The sequence below is a fragment of the Pleurodeles waltl genome, chromosome 7 (genome assembly GCF_031143425.1).
Source record: "Pleurodeles waltl isolate 20211129_DDA chromosome 7, aPleWal1.hap1.20221129, whole genome shotgun sequence".
Classification (NCBI taxonomy): Eukaryota; Metazoa; Chordata; class Amphibia; order Caudata; family Salamandridae; genus Pleurodeles; species Pleurodeles waltl.
Window position 1 is genome coordinate 972372538 of NC_090446.1, and position 19525 is coordinate 972392062.

Consider the following 19525-nt stretch of genomic DNA (forward strand, 5'->3'; position numbering starts at 1 on the left):
AGCATGTCCCTATTCACTTGTCTCCTGGCTTTCTCTATTGCTGCCTATTTCAAAGCACCACACCAAACTATACATGGCACCAAACCTGTACAAACAACCCGCGTATCAGTCGAAGACTTTCCAATTAAGTCAGGATCATACTTCATAGCCTTCAATAGACCTAAGCCAGACTCCTGTACCACGTCATTCTCCCCCAGATTTAGGAGTAAAACATCTGGACACTGCCTCACCAAAAGCAAATCAGACATCCGATTCCGCATTTGAGCCCACTTCATCCCACTCTTCCCCACCACAAAACATTGATATACTCAAAAAGAATTCCAAATCCTTCCCATAAGATCTCTGTTCCGCGTGCTTTGCAGCCCACTTGATAAACGAATGGCCCACAACCCATATGGAAAATACCACTGTAAGAGGTCCAGCCTTGCAACCTGAAATGAGAAAAGGATGTTACACACCATAATCTTGCTGGTCCAATTGTGTACTATATCGCAAACATCAGTCATATGCCCATCTGCCCAACTTGCATAATTCTTGCAGCGAGAAACCCAACCTGCAGCCTCAGACGCTGCCCCAACTCTAAATAAGTGTGTTCTGAAGTGCTTGGGACCCTCTCGTTTTACTGTTAATACCTTCCTCATCACTCTTGGTAGAGTCAACCAAGACCCACCCTCCTGCCTAAAAGCAAAAACACCTCTTCACCCACCCACTACTTTGAAAGTGTGCTATGCACCCACCGGGCATACCTCACCTCCAATACTGTGAAATAAAATCTGGGCACTTTTCCCCATCTGATCATTTTTTGACTCTGCCAGAAAGATTTTCACAGTATCGTCTGTGGCAACCACATGTTCCACTCTCATACCACCACTGATTGCACCTCGCAGTAACTCAGGAATTCTAAATGCCCAAAAAGTGTCCAAGACATGCACAGTCTAAACAATAAAACCTCAAAGTTGGAGTAACAACAATCTTGTAAGCCATGATCCAACAATATTTATTGTTTCCTTGTTATTGATTCCCTGAAAAACTGTTTCCTCTTGCATTCTTTCACCTATCCGTCTAAAATCCTCCTCCCCAGCTCACCTGCTGCGGACTCATATTCCCAGAAAAACTTACCACAAAAGCTAATACCTGCCAGATTTCCTGAAATGGTTGGGACAGAAACCTTCCTATCTACGTTTGACATAGTAAAGAGTACCACGTCCTCCTACCCAGCTGCAATACCTACGTCATCCTGGTCCCTCCCTTGTGCCCCACTGTGCAAAAAGTCCTCCCAGGCTCTTCTGTGTACAGTTCTCGTGCTCAATGTGATGGACTTTTCTACCAACTCCATAGCTCTTAATCTGCTAGTTCCCAAACTTCCGGTAGGATTTGAGTCTTCAACAAATCTGCTCTGGACGCCAAACCACGGAATCTCTGCCACTGCGATCGAGACAAAGCGTCCGCAATGTTATTGTCCGCTCCCGGCACGTTTTGCCCTAAAAACGATGTTTAACATCAAACAACCTAACATAAATCTCTGTAACAATTTCAGCAATTTCCTATCTTTGGCCCGTTGGCCATTCACCAAAGCCACCACAGTCCTGTTGTCAATATGAAATGTAACATTCTTGTTTGCCAATCACTCACCCCTTACAGATAGTGCTACCAGCAATGGAAAGAACTCAAAGAAAGCATTGCTTCTGCGATCTTGTTTACATTTCAGTGCCCACTTCTCTGCACACCACCTTTCTTCCCAAAAAAGACCATAGCCTTCAGAACCTGCTTTATCAGAGTAAATTAGCATCATCCAATTAAAGTTTTCATCCATTGATCACAAAGAGACACACAATTAAAGCCTTGCAACAACATCAGCCATGCCTCCAAATCTCCTCTTAAATCTGATGTCAACCTCAATCTGTGATGTGGAAATCTTGCACCTGCCATAGCAAACCCCACACGACAACAAAAGGCATGACTTGTTCCTTCTACTCTGCAAGCAAAATTAAGGTGACCCAGAAGCTGCTGTAGTTCCTCAATTGCAACTTACTTGCCAACACCGTCTTCTCCAACAACTGCACCAGATTCTGCACTTTCTGTTGTGGTAATCTTGCCTCCGTCTTGATTGTCTAATTCAATGCCTAAAAAGAGCAACTTGGTACTAGGCCCTTCTATCTTTTCAGGGGCTAATGGAACACCCATCTCTTGTACCAATCTCTCAAAAGTTTTCAATGAGGTCTGGCATGAGTCCTTGCCAACTGCGCCAATGAACGGAAAATCATCCATGTAATGAGTAACACTGTCATGACCTGTCCCGAAAATGAAACACCATTGCACGAAGGAACTAAACTTCGCAAACAATCTGCATGAAATCGCACAACCCATAGCAAGCACTTTGTCAACGTACAAACAATTCTGGAACTCAATTCCTAACAGAGAAAAGTCACTAGGAAGTACAGGAAGAAGCCTAAATGCAGATTTAGGGCCAGATGTAGGTAGCATTTTGCATGGTGCAAACTGCGAAAATCGCAGTTTGCGCCATGCAAAATGCGCATCGCGATGCTCATTCCCATTTTGCGAGTTGGTACCGACTCGCAAAATGGGAATGAGACTCGCAAATAGGAAGGGGTGCCCCCTTCCTATTTGCGTCTCGCAGCGCGATGCTAAATTGCTTTGTGACCGTAAACCCTTCCCCTTTGTGAACGTTGCCAGAAATGTTTTTTCAGAAAAAACAAAACAAACGGTTTCGTTATTTTTTTTGTATTGTAACTCGTTTTCCTTTAAGGAAAACGGGCGGCAATACAAAAAAAAAAACCTGCTTTATTTAAAAAGCAGTCACAGACATATAGGTCTGCTGTCTCCAGCAGGCCACCATCCCTGTGAGTGCAGGGAATCGCTATGGGGTCACAAAATGCGAACCATCTCATTAATATTCATGAGGTGGGTCTTTGCGACCCCATAGCGATTCGCAGTCGGGGTCTGAGACACCGTTCTGCTTCCGATTTTGCGACTCAGAAATTGCGAGTTGCACCAATTCGCAATTTCCGATTCGCAAAATCGGAAATTGGTACATCTGGCCCTTAATGTCACATTTTGTCAATTCAGAAACCACACCTACCTTCCTTATCAAACGAACGGCCATGGCCATGCAAATTGAACTGCAGAATCTTTCCAAGCAATAAAATCATGATCTGATACAACTTCTGGCCAGGAAAGATGATGGATCAACCTAAATTCACCCACAGTCTTTTTGGGCACCAACCCAAGTGGAGAAACCATCAGGTTCTGTAAAGGTCAGTACTCAAACGGGCCTTCCTATCTTCTTTCACTTCCTTAGTCAACTTTTTCATTACCACCTCCGGATGTTCCCTGGCTGACATTAAGTTGACAGCCAACCTCCTTATTCGAGGTCCTTGATAACCCAACTGAAAACCTGTCTCAAACCCCCATTTGAAAATTAGTGCATCCTTCCTGTTGGGGTAGAAATCCAGCCAGTGATTTAAAACATCAAACTACATTGGCATAATAGTCCTTTTGTCTAGGTATAAATGTTCCCCTTCTGCTACCCTGGTTACTGCCACTGAAATGGGCCTGCTTCCCAAAACAGTTCAAAACCACGTTTCCCCCTGCATTTTGAGCATGCATGTTTGTATTTACATGGACGTCTGTGGCAGAAACCTCTGTTAAATCTCCAACACACCCCTGGATTGGGTGCTGAGCCTCTGCCCACAACTTCACTTGAAACTTGAAAGGGCTGATAAGATACCGCCAGCCCACTGGCTGTATGCATAGAAGGTGGAGGTCTCTGAAGGTACATCCATTGCACCCATTGCTCACTGTCCACTTTAGCCCATGGTTTGTCGGACCTCAAAACGATCCTTGCCCTAAATTCTTCATCATAGTGAAGCCATCCAAAACCCCTAAATTCCATATAGGCTTTCCTTATAGTATCCATGTACTTACAAATAGAAATAGATTGTCTGGGAATTTTTCACAATAAACAATGATGTCGATAAAAAAATGGCAATGTCCTTGTATCAATGTTAGTAGGTGTTTGATGTCATTTTGGCAATTCCTACGCTTCTTCCCTTGAACCCTCCTTGGATTGTAGCTCTCTGTACATATTCCCCTTTCCATATCTTCTTTTTTGTTGAAGAAGAAAAATACACCCCAAAGGCATTGAAAATCCTATATAAGGTAACTGCTTTAAACCAACAGCTTTGTCCCCTTCAGCATCTTCCCCGGTTTCATATACTTTACTAGTTGTCAGGTCCCCATTGTCCCCTTTTTGTCGTTTGTTTTGCTCTCACCCTTTTCACAGTTTCTGGTACCTCACAATCTGAGTCCTTTACCTGCAAATCACTGGAGTCCGTCCTCGCCCTCTTTTCATCTGTAGACGGGCAAACCCCTACGTCCACCGTAATAGCACTCTTAGCTTTTCTCAAATCTCAACGCCGCCACCATTGTTGCTCACCTGTCATCAGCTTCCTACTCTCCAAGTCCAATCGTCTCCTCTCTCCTCTCCCTGCAGAGTGTCTCCATGTCTTCCTATGCTCTCTCAGCCACAGGCGCAGGTTTGTTCTGCAATAAAGTACTAGTGTGAACAACATTAGTGTGCCCCCCCCCACCCCAGCCAAAGCAGTCATCACCCCTTGCTGTTCACACCAGTGGGAAATCTCTCCCTCTTCTAATTATTCTTCTTCATCATCATCATCATCATAATCCAATTCACAGTCAAAATCTGCACCAGCATCAAATCCACTCAGACCTGGTCTTTCCCCATCTCCCACACCCCTATCAAGGGTTTTCCAGTTAACTTCTGACAAGGCAAACTCACAAGGCTGCCGCACAATGTTTGCGCCCTCAATGTCAGAATGGTCAGTTCAGACCTCTCCTTCACTTTGGGCTGGTTGACCCAGGTTGCTTGAAACCAGTCTGGTTATAAATCGCAACAGCTGTCTTGCTTCTGCGGCATTATCCCCACGGGGCCCTGCAGTTCACTCAAACCTGCAGGATCAGTGGTCTTCGTCCCTTTACCTCCCTTATGACTAACATCCTGCAATTATGTGTCATGATCTGGCACCCACACCCATCTATCCTGTGCCATTCCAGAGCTTTGACCACTCTTTGTTAGCAACTGCTCACAGGACTGATCCACCAATTCCTCTACTGCCAATTCTGTATGCATCATTCCTAACTGCTTATAAACATTGCCTCTTAATAATCCTTCATCCAAAACTTCCTTCTCACTTCCTGTTTCAATTGTTTGCAGAGCCTGAACGGTATGGATGTTTTTTTGATGACATTTCTTGACCAAAAGTACATGTTTGTTCTCTGCACCATGTTTGCCTGGCCTCAAACCCCAGCAATGAGACCTCCTTCTATTGCGTTGCACTTCTCATGAGTACTTGCTCTAACCAACGCGCACAAGCATTTAGGCAGCACCTTCTGGCCCAGCACGGTCACCGAACTCTGCAGGGGTGGAGCTGGCGCAACGCTTGTCCTCCCCACTTGTGGCACCTTCCTCCTACCTTGTCTCGCTGCACTCGCTGAATGCTCCTGCTGTGGGCCACACATATATGCCTTCCCGCAACGGCCTGATCAGAGGCACCCTCACTCTCTGAGGTAAGCGCACCCTCCTTCTTTTTCGCTGCCACCATCCCCGCACCAACCGACCTAATGTCAAATGTCACAGCCTTAATTTTAAATTTGGCTTGCAATGGATAGCAGGCTAAAACGGCAACCGCTTGCTGCTGAACGCGTAGGATGAGCTATTCCCACCCCGCCTACGAGAGGACCCCTGGCTTTATCAGATCCTTTTGCCTAGCCTCACACAATACCCTCAGTGCTTCAAGTACTGCCTGGGCTTTTTCTGCCATCACAACACCTTCCACAATAATGCTCCCTGTAATACACTTGTCTCCAGACCTTACTTCTCTTAACTAATGCCAATAATGCCACAAATAGGGTAAACAAACTTTGGGCCTACCACAGCAACACCACAAATTGTTAGCACAAAAAATTCTATCCTACCTTCAGGCTAACCTTGCACTAACTGTCACGTCAAAAAGGTGACAGAGGACCTATCTTTCACTCCAACCCCGCCCCGGTATCTAAACTGGCCAACGGGAGAACCCCTGACCTGGAATGCACCACCCACCCAAAGAAACTCAGGGGTGGACACCTTTGGGTGCCACCACTGGGACCCCCATTATGATTCTGCCACATAAAAGTCTTTGCATTCTTCACCTTGTTAGCAGTTGGGGCTGGTTTTCAATTGTTTCTCATACCCTGCAAATGCCTAGTTTCAACGTGCTACCGTTGGTCTGTTTGTTTCATGTGTCAAGCCCCTTTGCCAGGATTTGGGGCTGCAAGTGCTGAGTCTGTTTTGCTTGGTACTCCCAACATCCCCTTTGCCATACCTTGCTGGCCCTGCCATCTGGCATCCCCGACCTTACGGAGTAATAACTGTTCCCCTCTTCTGGGCTGCTTGGGCCCAGGGATTTTGCCCTTTGTTGTCCTTTTTTTTACCTCCACCACTTTTGTTCACTGCCTCGCCTCTATGCTCCTGGCTGTCAGGTCCCTGCGGCTCAAGCCCGGCCCTTTGTCTCTGCCTTGTATGGTGGGTGGGTGGAAAAAACTCTGTCTGGACGCCAAACAGGTATTGTTGTGGCGCGGCTCTTCTTGGAGAGTGCGGGGACCCTTACCTGCAGCTCGCTTTTGTGTGACCCATCCAACTCCTGTGACCGGCTAGTTTGAATGTCGCCCGTTTGTGTCCCCAAATGCGGGTGCCCCATTTTGCTATGGAGAGTTTTGTGCCGCTTGCCCCATTTTCTCCCGCTTATATTGCCTCTGCCTGGCACGTTTTGTGGCGCCTTTTACCTGTCCCTTGCCACCATGTCTTAGAGGACAGGATAAACCAACTGTGGGGAGAGAGAGGGATGGTGGGGGGCCCGTCCTTTTGCTCTGGTGCATATTACCATACTATGGATACCTCTGTCCAGCCGGTCCTGGGGCGTCTACCAGGTTATGGCTATGTTCCCCTCAAGGCTCACTTCACTGGTAGGGCCTCCGCCTTTTTCCAAGTAGTCGGGACATGAGGTCATGAACAAAACCCCACCTTGACATCAGAATATTTGACATAATTTTTTTTACAACATTCATTTTTTCTCAGAATTGCACTGGATGCAAGACGTATTGTGGGTTAACTTTGTCCGCAGTTTATTGGTCATACAACAAAACATACCAAGTAGCCGTTCACGGGCGGTGACCCAATTTCAAACAGCATTATGATTCTTCCATCTCAATGTCTTTGCATTCTTCTCCTTGTTACCAGGTTGGGGTGTTTTTTTAACTGTTTCTCGTACCCTGTTGATTCCCGGCGTCAACTTGCTACCACTGGTCCGTTTACTCTGTATGTCTGCCTCCAGGTCAGGATTTCGAGCTGCAAGCGCCAAGTTTGAGTTACTTGGTACTCCAAAATCCCCTTTGCTTTACCCTGCTGGCCCTGTTTTTCTGGCAAGCCAGAGCCTGTGGAGTATTAACTTGACCCTGTTCCCCTTTTGAGCTCCTTGCACCCGGGGTTTTGCCTTTTGTTGTTACTTTTTACCCGCCACGCCGCTAAGGGATGACCACGCCTTTGAAGATTCCCCTTTCTATTGCTTAGGTTCACTGGCAGCCCGCTATGTCCAGGGCCCCTTGATGTTGTCCAAAAACATCTGCATTCCCACCCCGGCGAGGTGTACCCCATCATCCCAATAGACTCATAGTATTTCCAGGTTAATTAACCCATGTTTCAAAAAGTCGAATCCTGAGTTCTTACAGAACCTATACATTTCGATATTCAGTTTCCTCCGTGATGTTTCCACCACACTGTGTGACAAAGCTCCCCCCAATTCAAAACCTCGGATTATCTCTGACCATATGATTACTGTCGGGGCGCGTAACCCTGCATTTGCCAGGTTGGTCCTGCTTCACAATTCCTAACAGCTGTTCCCTCCCTAGGGTGCTCAGGTCATGCCCCCCCCAAAATGAATCAGTACTATGGCCCAGATGTATGAAAAAGTGCCACATGGCATAGTGCAGTGAGTAATGATGCTGTGCTGCACTGCATCACTTGGAAAGGGCAGGAATGTACCATATTCAGGGTACAAGTCGGGGGTACCCGGCGTCCACCCACTATTTTCACAGGGTAGACGCTGTCCACCCTGCATGAAGTTGGCCCCACTGAAATATGCTGAACTTGTCTCAATGTAATTTTCAGATACCAGGACACATTCAGCAGCACCAGCACCTTGTCTGCTTTCGTTTTCCAGCAGCAAGGTGCAGGAAGCGAGGAGGCTTTCATATTTCAGACTCCAGGTGGGCCGATAACAAAGGCTAAGTTAAGGGGCCATCAGGCCTCCTTTTGTTCCACTATCCTGACAGGCAGCTAACTGATCCTCACACTTAGATGGAAATGCAAGGGAGGGGAAACAAAGGAACACAGTTTGTTGTTATTACGTCACAAATACTTAAGAGAGGCATGCATTTTACGTTCTTCAGTCCCTGTATAGAAGAGTTTTTCATGCATTTAAGAATGTCAGTCTTGTTGGTCTGTTCCAGTATTTGCATAAATAACAATTTAAATACCACTATTTTGTTTTATTTCTTTTATAATACTGCTCATTCGACACCTCGTCAGTGGTAGTAAGCATTGTGTAAATACAATTACACTACTATTTCTGGGAGTCCAAGCACTTTACATCACGTGCACATTATACATTGACACTAAATTCTATAAATGTGTAAATCAATGTACAAAATGTGGTACATAAGATAGAGTTACAAGGTGTAGTAGTCACATGTCCTTCATAGCTTCATGGCTTGCTGTAATATGTTAGAAGGATTACAATTTATGAACTGTGAGTAACAATAGGATCTCTGTTTTAAAAGTACTAACTCACCTAGCTACATAAAATAAAAATCTGTCATTTGCTGTTAGATGATGTGCTTTGCAGGAGACACATTAACGCTCTATGCTACTTTGATTCAAAACTGGGACTTGCTGTTATTTTACCATTATTATTATTCCCCTGAGATTTATTGGGCACACACAGATCTCTGCAGCAGGTGTCTTAACCCCATAAGATATTTTAAAATGCAAACTGCACCAAATTAAGCAGAACAGATGCATTACAACATTTCTCCTTATTGACAATTTCTTAGTGGCAGGGTTTTAAAAATAAATAAATGTATAAATTGATGCCCACCACATTTTGCATCAGGAATGCATCATTTTTTTGGCACAACCCTGATGCAAAGTTTCACTTGTTCGATATTGCAATGCGCTCAAATGGAATTATGGTAGACCTGCTAAACCTGTGTGAGGGCTTAAGATTTGATGTCACTTCTTGTGATTCTACAAGCGGTGCCACGTGTCGTGATGCACGCACTGTGATGTCCCACACCATGATGTCACTTGCATACTGCCTAACTTGGTTAGTTCCTCCACTTCTTTTTCAGGACTTGTGCCCTGGCTGTATTGAAGGGATATAGTGCATTTCTGTCCTTTCCTCCTGCATTGACACACAATGGGCTGCCTTTCACCAATGCAGGAACCCTTGCACCATGGTGCAAGTGTGCCTGAGTTGCATACAGGATACACATACAGGAGCACCTTCCTGCACAAAAACTATCCTGTGAGGAAAAACAAGGAGAAATAAAGATATTTGCCCTCATTGTGCATCACCAGGAGAAAGCGTAAGGGTTTGGTGCATCTTCAGGTTTACCAGGGTTGGTAAATCTGGGAATGCATCAAAATCCATGGGTGTTGTGTGGGAACACCCACCGCAACACCCATGAAACATCTCGCTTGCGCAGTGTAAGGCAATGCAGCGATTTGCGCTGGCTCACTTTACTCCATTTCTTTGAGGCCAATTAAAGCCATGTGAAGTGGCTTTGCCTGGACTCTGAGATATGGTTGCAAGGATTGTGCTGGTGCGAGGGGCTCATAAATATGCCCCTATGTCTTTTTTTCTCTCACTTAGTTACCAGCTTCTCTATTGTGGGGGGTAGCTGCCCCTATTTCATGCCCGGTGTGCCCATCCATTTTATGGCCACACTCGGCCACCGTTGTAGGATGTCCTTCTGCCCTTGTGTTACCAACCTCTGCACTCTTGACACGTAAGAGTGCCCTATGAACCAGACAATCTTCCTCCTTCCTTCTGCCTTGATGCCCGATGAAAGATTGCGAAAGGTGAGTTGACTTGCCTAGTCATTTCCCATCACCTCTTATGTATGCCTTGTACGCCCCGGACTGCCATCTGCCTGTTTTCATGATGACCTCTTTCCTGAGGCCAAGCTCTGCTGCTGTTGTTGCAGCCCCTATTCTAAATGAGTGCGTGTCAAAATCTGCCCTCCGGCAAGTCCTGCCACATTTATTGCCATATGCAGAACCCCCACAAACTGGAACCTGGTAAGGATGGAGCCATCCTCATAGATAAACAGTGGAATGCCCCTCCTCTGGCCTAGCATCTTAGTAGGACCTGATCAATCAAACTGGGCAATTCTCCACTGTGAAAATGCACTGAAGGTGTACCTCTTTCCCTCTCCCCAGCTGATCTGTCTTACACTTGCCAGTCCTTAGGACCAAGTTACCATCCCCAGTGTTTACATTCCCCTTTTTCAGGCAATAGTCGCCCACCACTGTTCTAGAGTAGGAAACAATATGCTCACCCTGAGTACTGTGAAAAATGCCACTGCAAAGTCTGCCCTGAACAACACCATTTAGAAGGGGGTCATGGCAGACCCTCTACAGAATGCCGTGTAGAGCTGTTAGCTTTGGAAAGTCTATAGGGAGTCTGCTATCTGGTGCTGGTGGCTGCAGCTGTCCCCAGCCATTCACCACTGCCTGTACGTAATGACTCCTATTTGGGTCCTGCCCTGTGTAAACCTTACAGTGTTGCTCGATCGCTGGTAGATGGGCTTGCACGCAGGACCTCGACCTATCCTTCTGATAAGTCGATTCAAATAACTGCTCCACTGCAGCTTGCATGCTTTGGCACTCCAAGTTGCCAACATTTGTAACCCTCAGAAAAGTCTCTAGGAACTTAAAGTACCTTGTCCCTTTTTTGGGCGCCAGTGAGTTTTCTACCAGCCACTCCAATTCTGCTCTATTAGGGTGCACAGTTCTCTGGGGAAAGGATTCATCTGCTGATCTCCCCCTCCCAGGGTCAGCTGTATGAAATTATGTGCGTTCCCGGCTATGACCTGCTTATTGTGTACAGATCTTCCTTCATAGCTTTAGTCAACCCCAGCCCAGATTCTTTGACCAAATAATTTCCCCCCAAATGCAAAATTGAAACATCAGGACAAGATCTGTTACCAATCAGATTAGACAAATAAGGAAGTAACTGACCCCACTTCATTCCCACCCAACCCCACCAATTCAATTGCACATCTTCAAATCAAAAACCCAAATTCTTTACACATGGTCTTTTCTCAGGATGCTCCGCCATCTATTTCACAAAAGAATGCCCTACAATCCAGACTGTGAAGGTCGCCAAAACCAGTCCCGCCATGCAACCTAGAATAAGAAAAACAATTTAGCTTCCCATTCACAACCCGTCTAAACCTCTAATGTAGCGCAAACAGCATTTAGAAGACCATCTGCCCAACATTCTTACCTCCCGCACCGAGACCCTCAATCTCGTACAGGCCTAAAAAAAATCATACAAATGTTATTAGACCTGCAGGTCGAGTAAATTGAATAATGTACTTGACCCATAAACGGGTTTCAATTGTGTGATCCTAGGCAAATGTTTTACTTTACAGAGTTGCCTTTTTCTTCATTCTCACGTATGAGTTTACCTTAAAAAATGTGAGCTCAGCATTTCTTCTGCACAAAAAACACTTCTTTGATTAAATGGACTAAAAGTTTGCTCCATGTATAAAAATAATTTAGCCCACATATAGGTGACACATGATCCATTACTTGCCTCTTGGTTTACTAAGAGCATTTCTACCAGGACAGGAGTATTTCTAGGTTTATGTTTAAATACTCATTTTTAATAAATATATTACTAAAGCATGATATGGTCAAACACTGTCATTTACAGAGAGATATTTTTCATGAAATGCCCAAAAACCTTCCCACTAATTTGCAGCTTTACTAATAAAACTATACAATGTATTAACAAATCGTTGAAAATTGGGTTTCAGAACATCTATCCTTTGCACATCACCAAGTAAAGTGTTCTGATTTGTTGTCATCCCACAGAAGTACAAACAATAGGCTTTCACAACTACTGAAATATATTTTGAAATGTTTGTACAGCTGACTTAGCTGTTTAAATGTTAGGAAGTAAACTGACAAACTCCTGGAACGCTGCAGTCAGAAGGAAAAATTAATTGAAGGACAAACTGAATTTTGACCTCTGTCTCTGAACACAGAGCAAATGTGACAAAAAGAATATTAAAAGGCCTCCTTTACTTTCTTTCTGAACAGAACACCCATTCTTTGTCAACTCGCCAGAAGGTTTGTGTCGGTCCTAAAAATAGCTCGATCTGATAAAATATGATTTGCCATAGCGAGTGGGCAAGTAGAATTTTCGAGGCCTGTCGTAGCTTCTGATGCTGCACCTATACTAAAAGAGTGCATCCCAAATTCTCCTGGGATTTCCCCCATAAATGATACAACTTTTCTCATAACTGTTAAAACTTTTCTCATAACTGTTAAAACTTGACCTGCTGTCAATCTAGTTACATCTTGGTGCATAAAAACAAAAACCCCATGAGCCCTTCCCACCTGCTTGAATTGTTGTCATGCCCCCACTGGGCTTCTAATGCCCCCAATTCTGTGAAACAGAATATTGCTGCCCTTTTCTGATTGATCCATCTTAGAATGGGTTAAGAGTATTCTGATAGACTCACCTTTCACTTTTACATGTTCAACCGCAAATCCTCCATCCCTTCCCCTCCAAAGGTTCTGTTATCCTAAAAGCCCCAAAAAATAACCAGATCATACAAGGATGGAACAATTTACTTTCAAAGCTACAGTAACAGTGATGCTGCAAACTTTGAACTAACTTAAGCAACTTACCCATGGTTAGCGTTTCTCTTCCTACAGTCCTCTTCTGAAATTCTCTTTCCCACCCTGTCAGTATTCTTTTTCCCAACTCACCTGCAGACAGTTTGTATACCCAAAACAATTTGCTATAAAAACGAATGCCCGCTAGTTTACCCACTATGGTAGTGGCTGACACTTTTCTGTCTGTTAAACATGATGAATCTTACAACATCGTTGACCTTCCTCTGCACAGCAAGCTCCACTTCCCAAAAACTCAGCCCGCGCTCTTCTGTATGCTTCCAGGTACCTGGGGCAATAGATTTCTCCACTAAGTCCAATATCCTCATTATGCCATGTCCCAAACCTCCTGCGGTACCATTATCTTCTGCAGATCCACTCTGGGTGCCAAATCAATGAATCTTTGCCACTGCGAATGAGATAAATGCCCTGATTTATACTTTTTGGTGCAAAACTGCACCAACCCAGATTTGCACCAGAAAGTTTAGCACCAGCTTGCACCATTTCTGTGCACCAGCTTGCACCATTTCTGTGCACCAGCTTGCACCATTTCTGTGCACCAGCCGGGCACCATATTTATGGAATGGTGCAAGCTGGTGCAAAGGGTAGGCTAGCGTTAAAAAAAACAATGACGTTAGCCGGGTGGGGCTGGCGGTATGGAAGAAGGGGGTTTTGCACCAAAAAATGCTGTTAGGCAGGTTAGAGTAAAAAAATAAATACTCTAACCTGCCTAGCGCCATTTTCTGATGCAAAACCATCCATATCACATGACTCCTGTCTTAGAAAAGACAGGAGTCATGCCCACCACCCCAATGGCCAGTACAGGGGACCAGGGTCCACTGGGCATGGCCATTGCACCCAGTGCCACGTAGGGGGGACGCACATCAGGGCCCCCAATAGCACTTTAAAATAAAAATAATATACTTACCTGTACTTACCTAGGATGAAGTCCCCCATCCTGTGCTGTCCCTCTGGTGTTGGTGTCCCTGGGGCGGGCACCTGTGGGCTATTCAATGGTGTTCTACCATGGAAATAGGCCCACAGGTCCCCTAACGCCTGCCCTGACCCAGGTGTTAAAAATGGTGCATGATTTTTTGCATGGGAGGATAAATAAGGGGCTAGGGACTTAGAGTCATTTTTTGCCCGGGAACGCCTACCTTGCATCTCATCGACGCAAGGTAGTTTTCCGCAGGCAACAATTGACTTTAACGGCAGGGGCGTGGCCAAGCCACTCAACATGGCGGACGCGAGCCTTTAGAGCTCCGCGCCGCATCCGACTAATCTGCCTCAATTGGAGGGGGATGGGGGGGCACTCCTCTCCCCAACAAGTTGAATCGGGGCCTGGGGGGGACCGTGGGCTCGTGTGAGCTGCGGGCGGGGTCCCTGCGCCTGGCGGCCGCGTGGGACCACCCAGTGATCCGGGGCGTGAGACGGAGTGGCAGAGAGGAGGTGAGCAGCCCCCATAGGAAGAGCAACGACGCACCCAGGGACTGATATACTGATCAGCACGACCTGGGGAGGTGTGGCGGCAGGTGGCAGCATAACAGAGACGCGATCGCACGAGCCGCACCTAAGGACTGGGCCGGGAGGTGAAGTGGCTGGAAAAGAGGAGGCAGCCGGGGCCGCGCGCATTGTCTGGCGCCTTCCGGGTCCCCCCCCCGGTTACTGGCTGTTCCGTAGCATCGTTCCGCGAGATGGGACGACCCGGGTGGGGGTATAAAAAAATAAAAAGAAGAGGCCTGCGACGGCGGAACCAAGCCGGGGCTGAACCAGGGCACTGGGCCGCGAGGTGGAGCGGCTGAAAGGGAAGTAGCAACCGGAGAGGCCTGAGCTGAGTGGAAGACCTAAGGCCTGTTGGATTCCTCCCCTGATTGCTGATAAACACGATCTGGGGAGGAGGGACGGTGCCCGCCCCCCCCCCCGGCAGTGAATAACAGGTGAGGCCGCGGCTCGCACAGGCCCCACACTGGGACTAGGTGTGGGCCTGAGCGGTGCCTGCGGACCTTCTGGGGAATCGGGGGAGCCGGGAGATCCCCTTCATCCACCTCTGACTGCAGTCATGGACCGGAGAGGGTCCCCCCCTTGATATCTGGGGATCTGAGCTGAGAGGCGCAGGAGGTGCTGTTGAATGGAGAGGATCTGGACCCCTGCTGAACCCGCGGGGGTATCCTAACCCACCCCTACGTTGGCACCAAGCACCCCTGCTATATTGGGCACAAACGACACCGTAAAGAGCCTCAGTGACAGAGAATTAGGTGCCAGAGAACCGGGCAGAGAGAACGGCACACCACACAAGAGTCGTCACCAGGTGCAGCCTTCCACTGGACGAGCTATGGGGGGAAACCTACAGCGCAGAACCCAAGGTGCCTATTGAAAGTGTGTCCTGACACCGAACTGCGCGGACCTGGATGCGGGCTGCCCGCTGGCTCCCTCGCTGCTCCAACCGTGACCAGATCGAAGTGCGGAACACGTGCGGTAGCTGACAAAACGGTGATAGATGATCCGAGACTGAGCAGAGGCCCCTCAAGAACTAGAACATGGCCGGGACGGGACGTTTACGCTCCGGCGCTGGAACTGGGAAACCACAAGACTCGTCAATCCAAGACAGCCAAAAACTAGACGCAGTACTCGCTGCAGTAGAGCGCATTGGAGACTCGCTGGAACATGCCCGCATTTCGTTGGAAGCCAAGATAGACAAAGTGGCAAGTGACCTTGTTCTACTACACGCTGACTACCGCAAGTTAACAGAAAAAAACAATGAGATTGAGGCCACAGTAAACGAATTAATGCCTGCGACCACCCAACTGAAAACTGGAATGGAGGATATACAAGCCAGGGTGAAGGAGCTGGAGCACCGAGTCGAGGACGCAGAGGGCCGCTCCAGAAGAAACAACATTCGGGTAGTGAATTTACCAGAAGGCACCAAAAATCGAGATCTTGTGGCCTACTCGGAGAACTGGCTGCGAGGGTTGGTGCCAGAGGGCAAGCTTACCCACTTCTTCTCTATGGAGCGAGCACACCGTATGCCGAGACCACCGGGAAGTGCCCCGCGCCCATTCATCATCTGGCTTCTCCACTACATAGATAGAGACATTATATTACGAACAGTGAGGGCCGGCCCGCCTCCACAGGTGGACAACGCGCAGATCTTGCTATTCCCAGATTACACCCTAACGGTACAAAGAGACAGAGCCTCCTATTTGCCCCTGAAGCGTAAGCTATGATCCCTAGGCTTAACTTACTCTTTGCTATTTCCCGCTAGACTGCGAGTTGTGGTGGAAGACAAAACACATTTCTTCCCCACCCCTGAGGCGGCATGGGAATGGCTTGAATCGTTGGGACTATCCTCTGGAGGCGCAACTGAACGAACTGGACCGACGCCCAGGCGCAGTCGAACCAGACAAGACTGAAGAAGAAACACAGTTCACACTGGACCAACGAAATGCGCTCCAGACCTGGAACAGCTAATCCAGGAGAGAAGGGAGGCAATACACACTGCCGCAACGATAAGTGCATAACCTCTGCCCTCGGGATCAGACACAGAACACTCCCAACCAGTGACCGCCCTCTCACGCCGGACCGCCTATCGCGGTCAGACCTCACTGGAGGGCCCCCTGTGACACCAGCCACTGCAGGCGAACTTTTTTAAGGAAATCTTGAACAATATTGAGAGACCACACACAGCGTGAACTACCCAGCCAAAGATATTTGCATGGATGTGACTTGAGAGATGAGCAGGCCACGGTTCTGACTGCAGAATACATGCATTGGCCCATAAGCAACTACATACGCACCAGATGGCCCGATAACTTGCCCTGAGCGCTGTACTCTCTTAAGACAGGGAGGTGTGGGGCTCCCCCTATGTTCCCCTCTATTCTTTCTGTTATCCGCCACAACCGGTTAAGCGGCCCTTGGCTGACTCACACCCTTCTGTAAACTCGGCCTCCCCCCAAGCTCCTATCAGTGGAGACATACAATGTATGGATGTGTGACAACACTTTGTTGGTTTTGTTGTTGTGTTTGGGCGGTGACCTCTTGTTTGTCTGCTCTGATGGCATTAGTTAAGTTTTATTGTTGCCGGTCGACACTTACTGAATCCTTGGTTGCCAGTGGGGAAGAGGGGGGAAAAAAAGACGTGACACTATACAAAGGGGAGGGACGGGGAGGCACGAAAGGAAACTCAATGCCTATAATATGGCCACATACACAGCAATTACCTGGAATGTAAGAGGCATTCACACACCCAAGCGGCGGTATGCCATTTACTCCTACCTCAAACGTCACTCAGTCCACATAGCGTTCTCACAGGATACACACCTAGCGAGCCCCGAAATTCCCCGATTGCGACAGCGATGGAGAGGGCAATTATATGCGACGGGACACTCGGCATATGCCAAGGGTGCACTTATTTGGATTAGAGCTGGCACTCCCTTTGTAGCGGAAGAGCAGATCGTGGACCCACAGGGTAGATTCGTACTAGTCAAGGGAAGACTCGCGGGACACACGGTTGTACTGGGCTCTATGTATGCCCCAAACACAGACCAAACGGCCTTTCTACATAAACTATCCCACCAATTGGCGGGCTGGAGCGGCCTTCCGTGGCTGCTGGGAGGGGACTACAACAGTGTGCTTGATGTGGAATTAGACCGCTCCTTTCCCCGCTGCCCACATCGCCAGTGGTAGCTGCTTCGTGGAGTCTGGTCAACTGGACCAAACAATGGCAATTAGTAGACGTGTGGAGACAGCGACACAGGGCGGACAGGACCTACTCCTTCTACTCTGCCCGCACTCCCTACACGTGCGTCTAGATAGAATACTCTGCAACATGAGTTTCGCCCCGGTGGTGGTGAACTCTGAATATCTGGGGCGTACACACTCCGACCACAACCCCCTGATTGCGCACCTATGCTGGGTATCCCCTCGTCCAGCCATTCCCACATGGAGACTGAGACCGGAGCTACTGGAAGACGCTGCTTTCAGAGCGTCACTGTGCGCCGTAATCCCAGAATTCTTTGAACAAAAAGACGGCACAGCCTTGTCGGGTTTGATAGAGTGGGATGCATTTAAGGTCTTCGTGCATGGGCACTGTCTGGGAGCTCAGTGTAACCTGCGCCACTCCGTTGAACGTGAACTGACCCGAGTGGAGCAGGTCCTGTTACAGTCAGAGAGGGAAGCAGCCAATAATCAAACTGATGACTTGAGACTGCTGGCAGTACGCGCCGAACACTTGTTGTTATTGGAGCGTCTATGATGTCTAAATTACACTGCACACTCTGCGAGAACTCATGCATCGGCCGACAAAGCAGGAACGCTTTTAGCCTGGCTAATCAGACGGGATTGTGAGAGGAAACCGATAGTGGAAATTTGCTCACAGACTGGGGAACTACTGTACGCACCCAGGGAAATACAAGCCATATTTACAAGACATTACGAAGCACTCTACACCTCGAGGGCACATCCTGGAGGCGACACCGGCGCAGAATTTCTTGCCGGAGTGGAGCTCCCACATTTAGAAGACGATCAGTCTGAGGCACTTGAAACACCCCTCGACTTGGAAGAGATTAGATCTAGTATCTGTGAACTTGCGTCCGGCAAAACGCCAGGCCCAGATGGGATCCCGGTTGACTTTTATAAGGCCTTCGCGCTACAGTTGGCACCCAAACTGCTCCGTGTATACGAGGCGGCAGAGCAGGAGGGCCATCTATCGACCACGCAAAGGGAGGCGCTACTGGTCTCCCTTCCCAAACCCGGGAGGGACCCAGTGGACTTGGGTTCGTATAGACCATAGGCGATGCTGAACACCGATTATAAAATTTTAGCCAAACTGCTGGCGACGCGCCTTGCACCGACAGTGCCGCGTCTGATACACCCGGACCAAAGCGGGTTTGTCCCAGCCAGAGACACCTCCCACAACATCAGAAGGCTATTCAGAGTCATGCAATATGCTAAACATTACTGGCTGCGAGCGGGCTGCCTTGTCCTACACCTGGAAAAGGCCTTTGACTCCCTGGAGTGGCCCTACTTGTTCAAAGTGTTGCGGCAGTTCGGCATAGGACCATCCTTTATTCGCTTAATTAAATTACTATACACCAGACCACTAGTCCAAGTGAGATTGGGACCCGAGATATCGGAGCCAATCCGAGTGCCCAGGGGTACGAGACAGGGTTGCCCTCTCTCACCACTTCTATTCTCACTCGCTATGGAACCCTTAGCGGCGGCCCTGCGTAAGGAGGGGAGTAACTGGGGAATCCCATTAGGGGATGGCCTCCACATAGTGTCGTTATACGCCAACGACCTTCTCCTATACTTCCGAGATGTCACGCGGATCCCCCCTGAGGCCGGCTTGCTTCTACAACAATTTGCGTCAATATCTGGCCTTAGAGTAAACTGGGCTAAATCCTGCCTCTTTGCCTTTGACCTGGGACTCACAGACCCGGGACTTGTATTGGCCGAGAACCCTGTCCCATGGCAACCTCA

At 47.9% G+C, this 19525-nt stretch overlaps 1 long non-coding RNA gene across 2 annotated transcripts in view; it reads right to left on the reverse strand.

Moving 5' to 3' along the window:
- Nucleotides 1–331: 331 nt before the first annotated feature.
- Nucleotides 332–19525, reverse strand: part of LOC138247349 (uncharacterized) — a 46176-nt gene continuing 26982 nt past the window's right edge. Inside the window, exons 1-5 of one of the 2 annotated variants that reach the window (XR_011194458.1) lie at nt 12895–12939; nt 11649–11681; nt 11451–11548; nt 4457–4563; nt 332–431 (exon numbers count right to left, since the gene is read on the reverse strand). This is a non-coding gene — a long non-coding RNA (uncharacterized lncRNA). Of the gene's footprint in view, nt 432–4456; nt 4564–11450; nt 11549–11648; nt 11682–12894; nt 12940–19525 lie in introns of those variants that run through there. The other variant, XR_011194459.1, reaches the window with a different exon arrangement.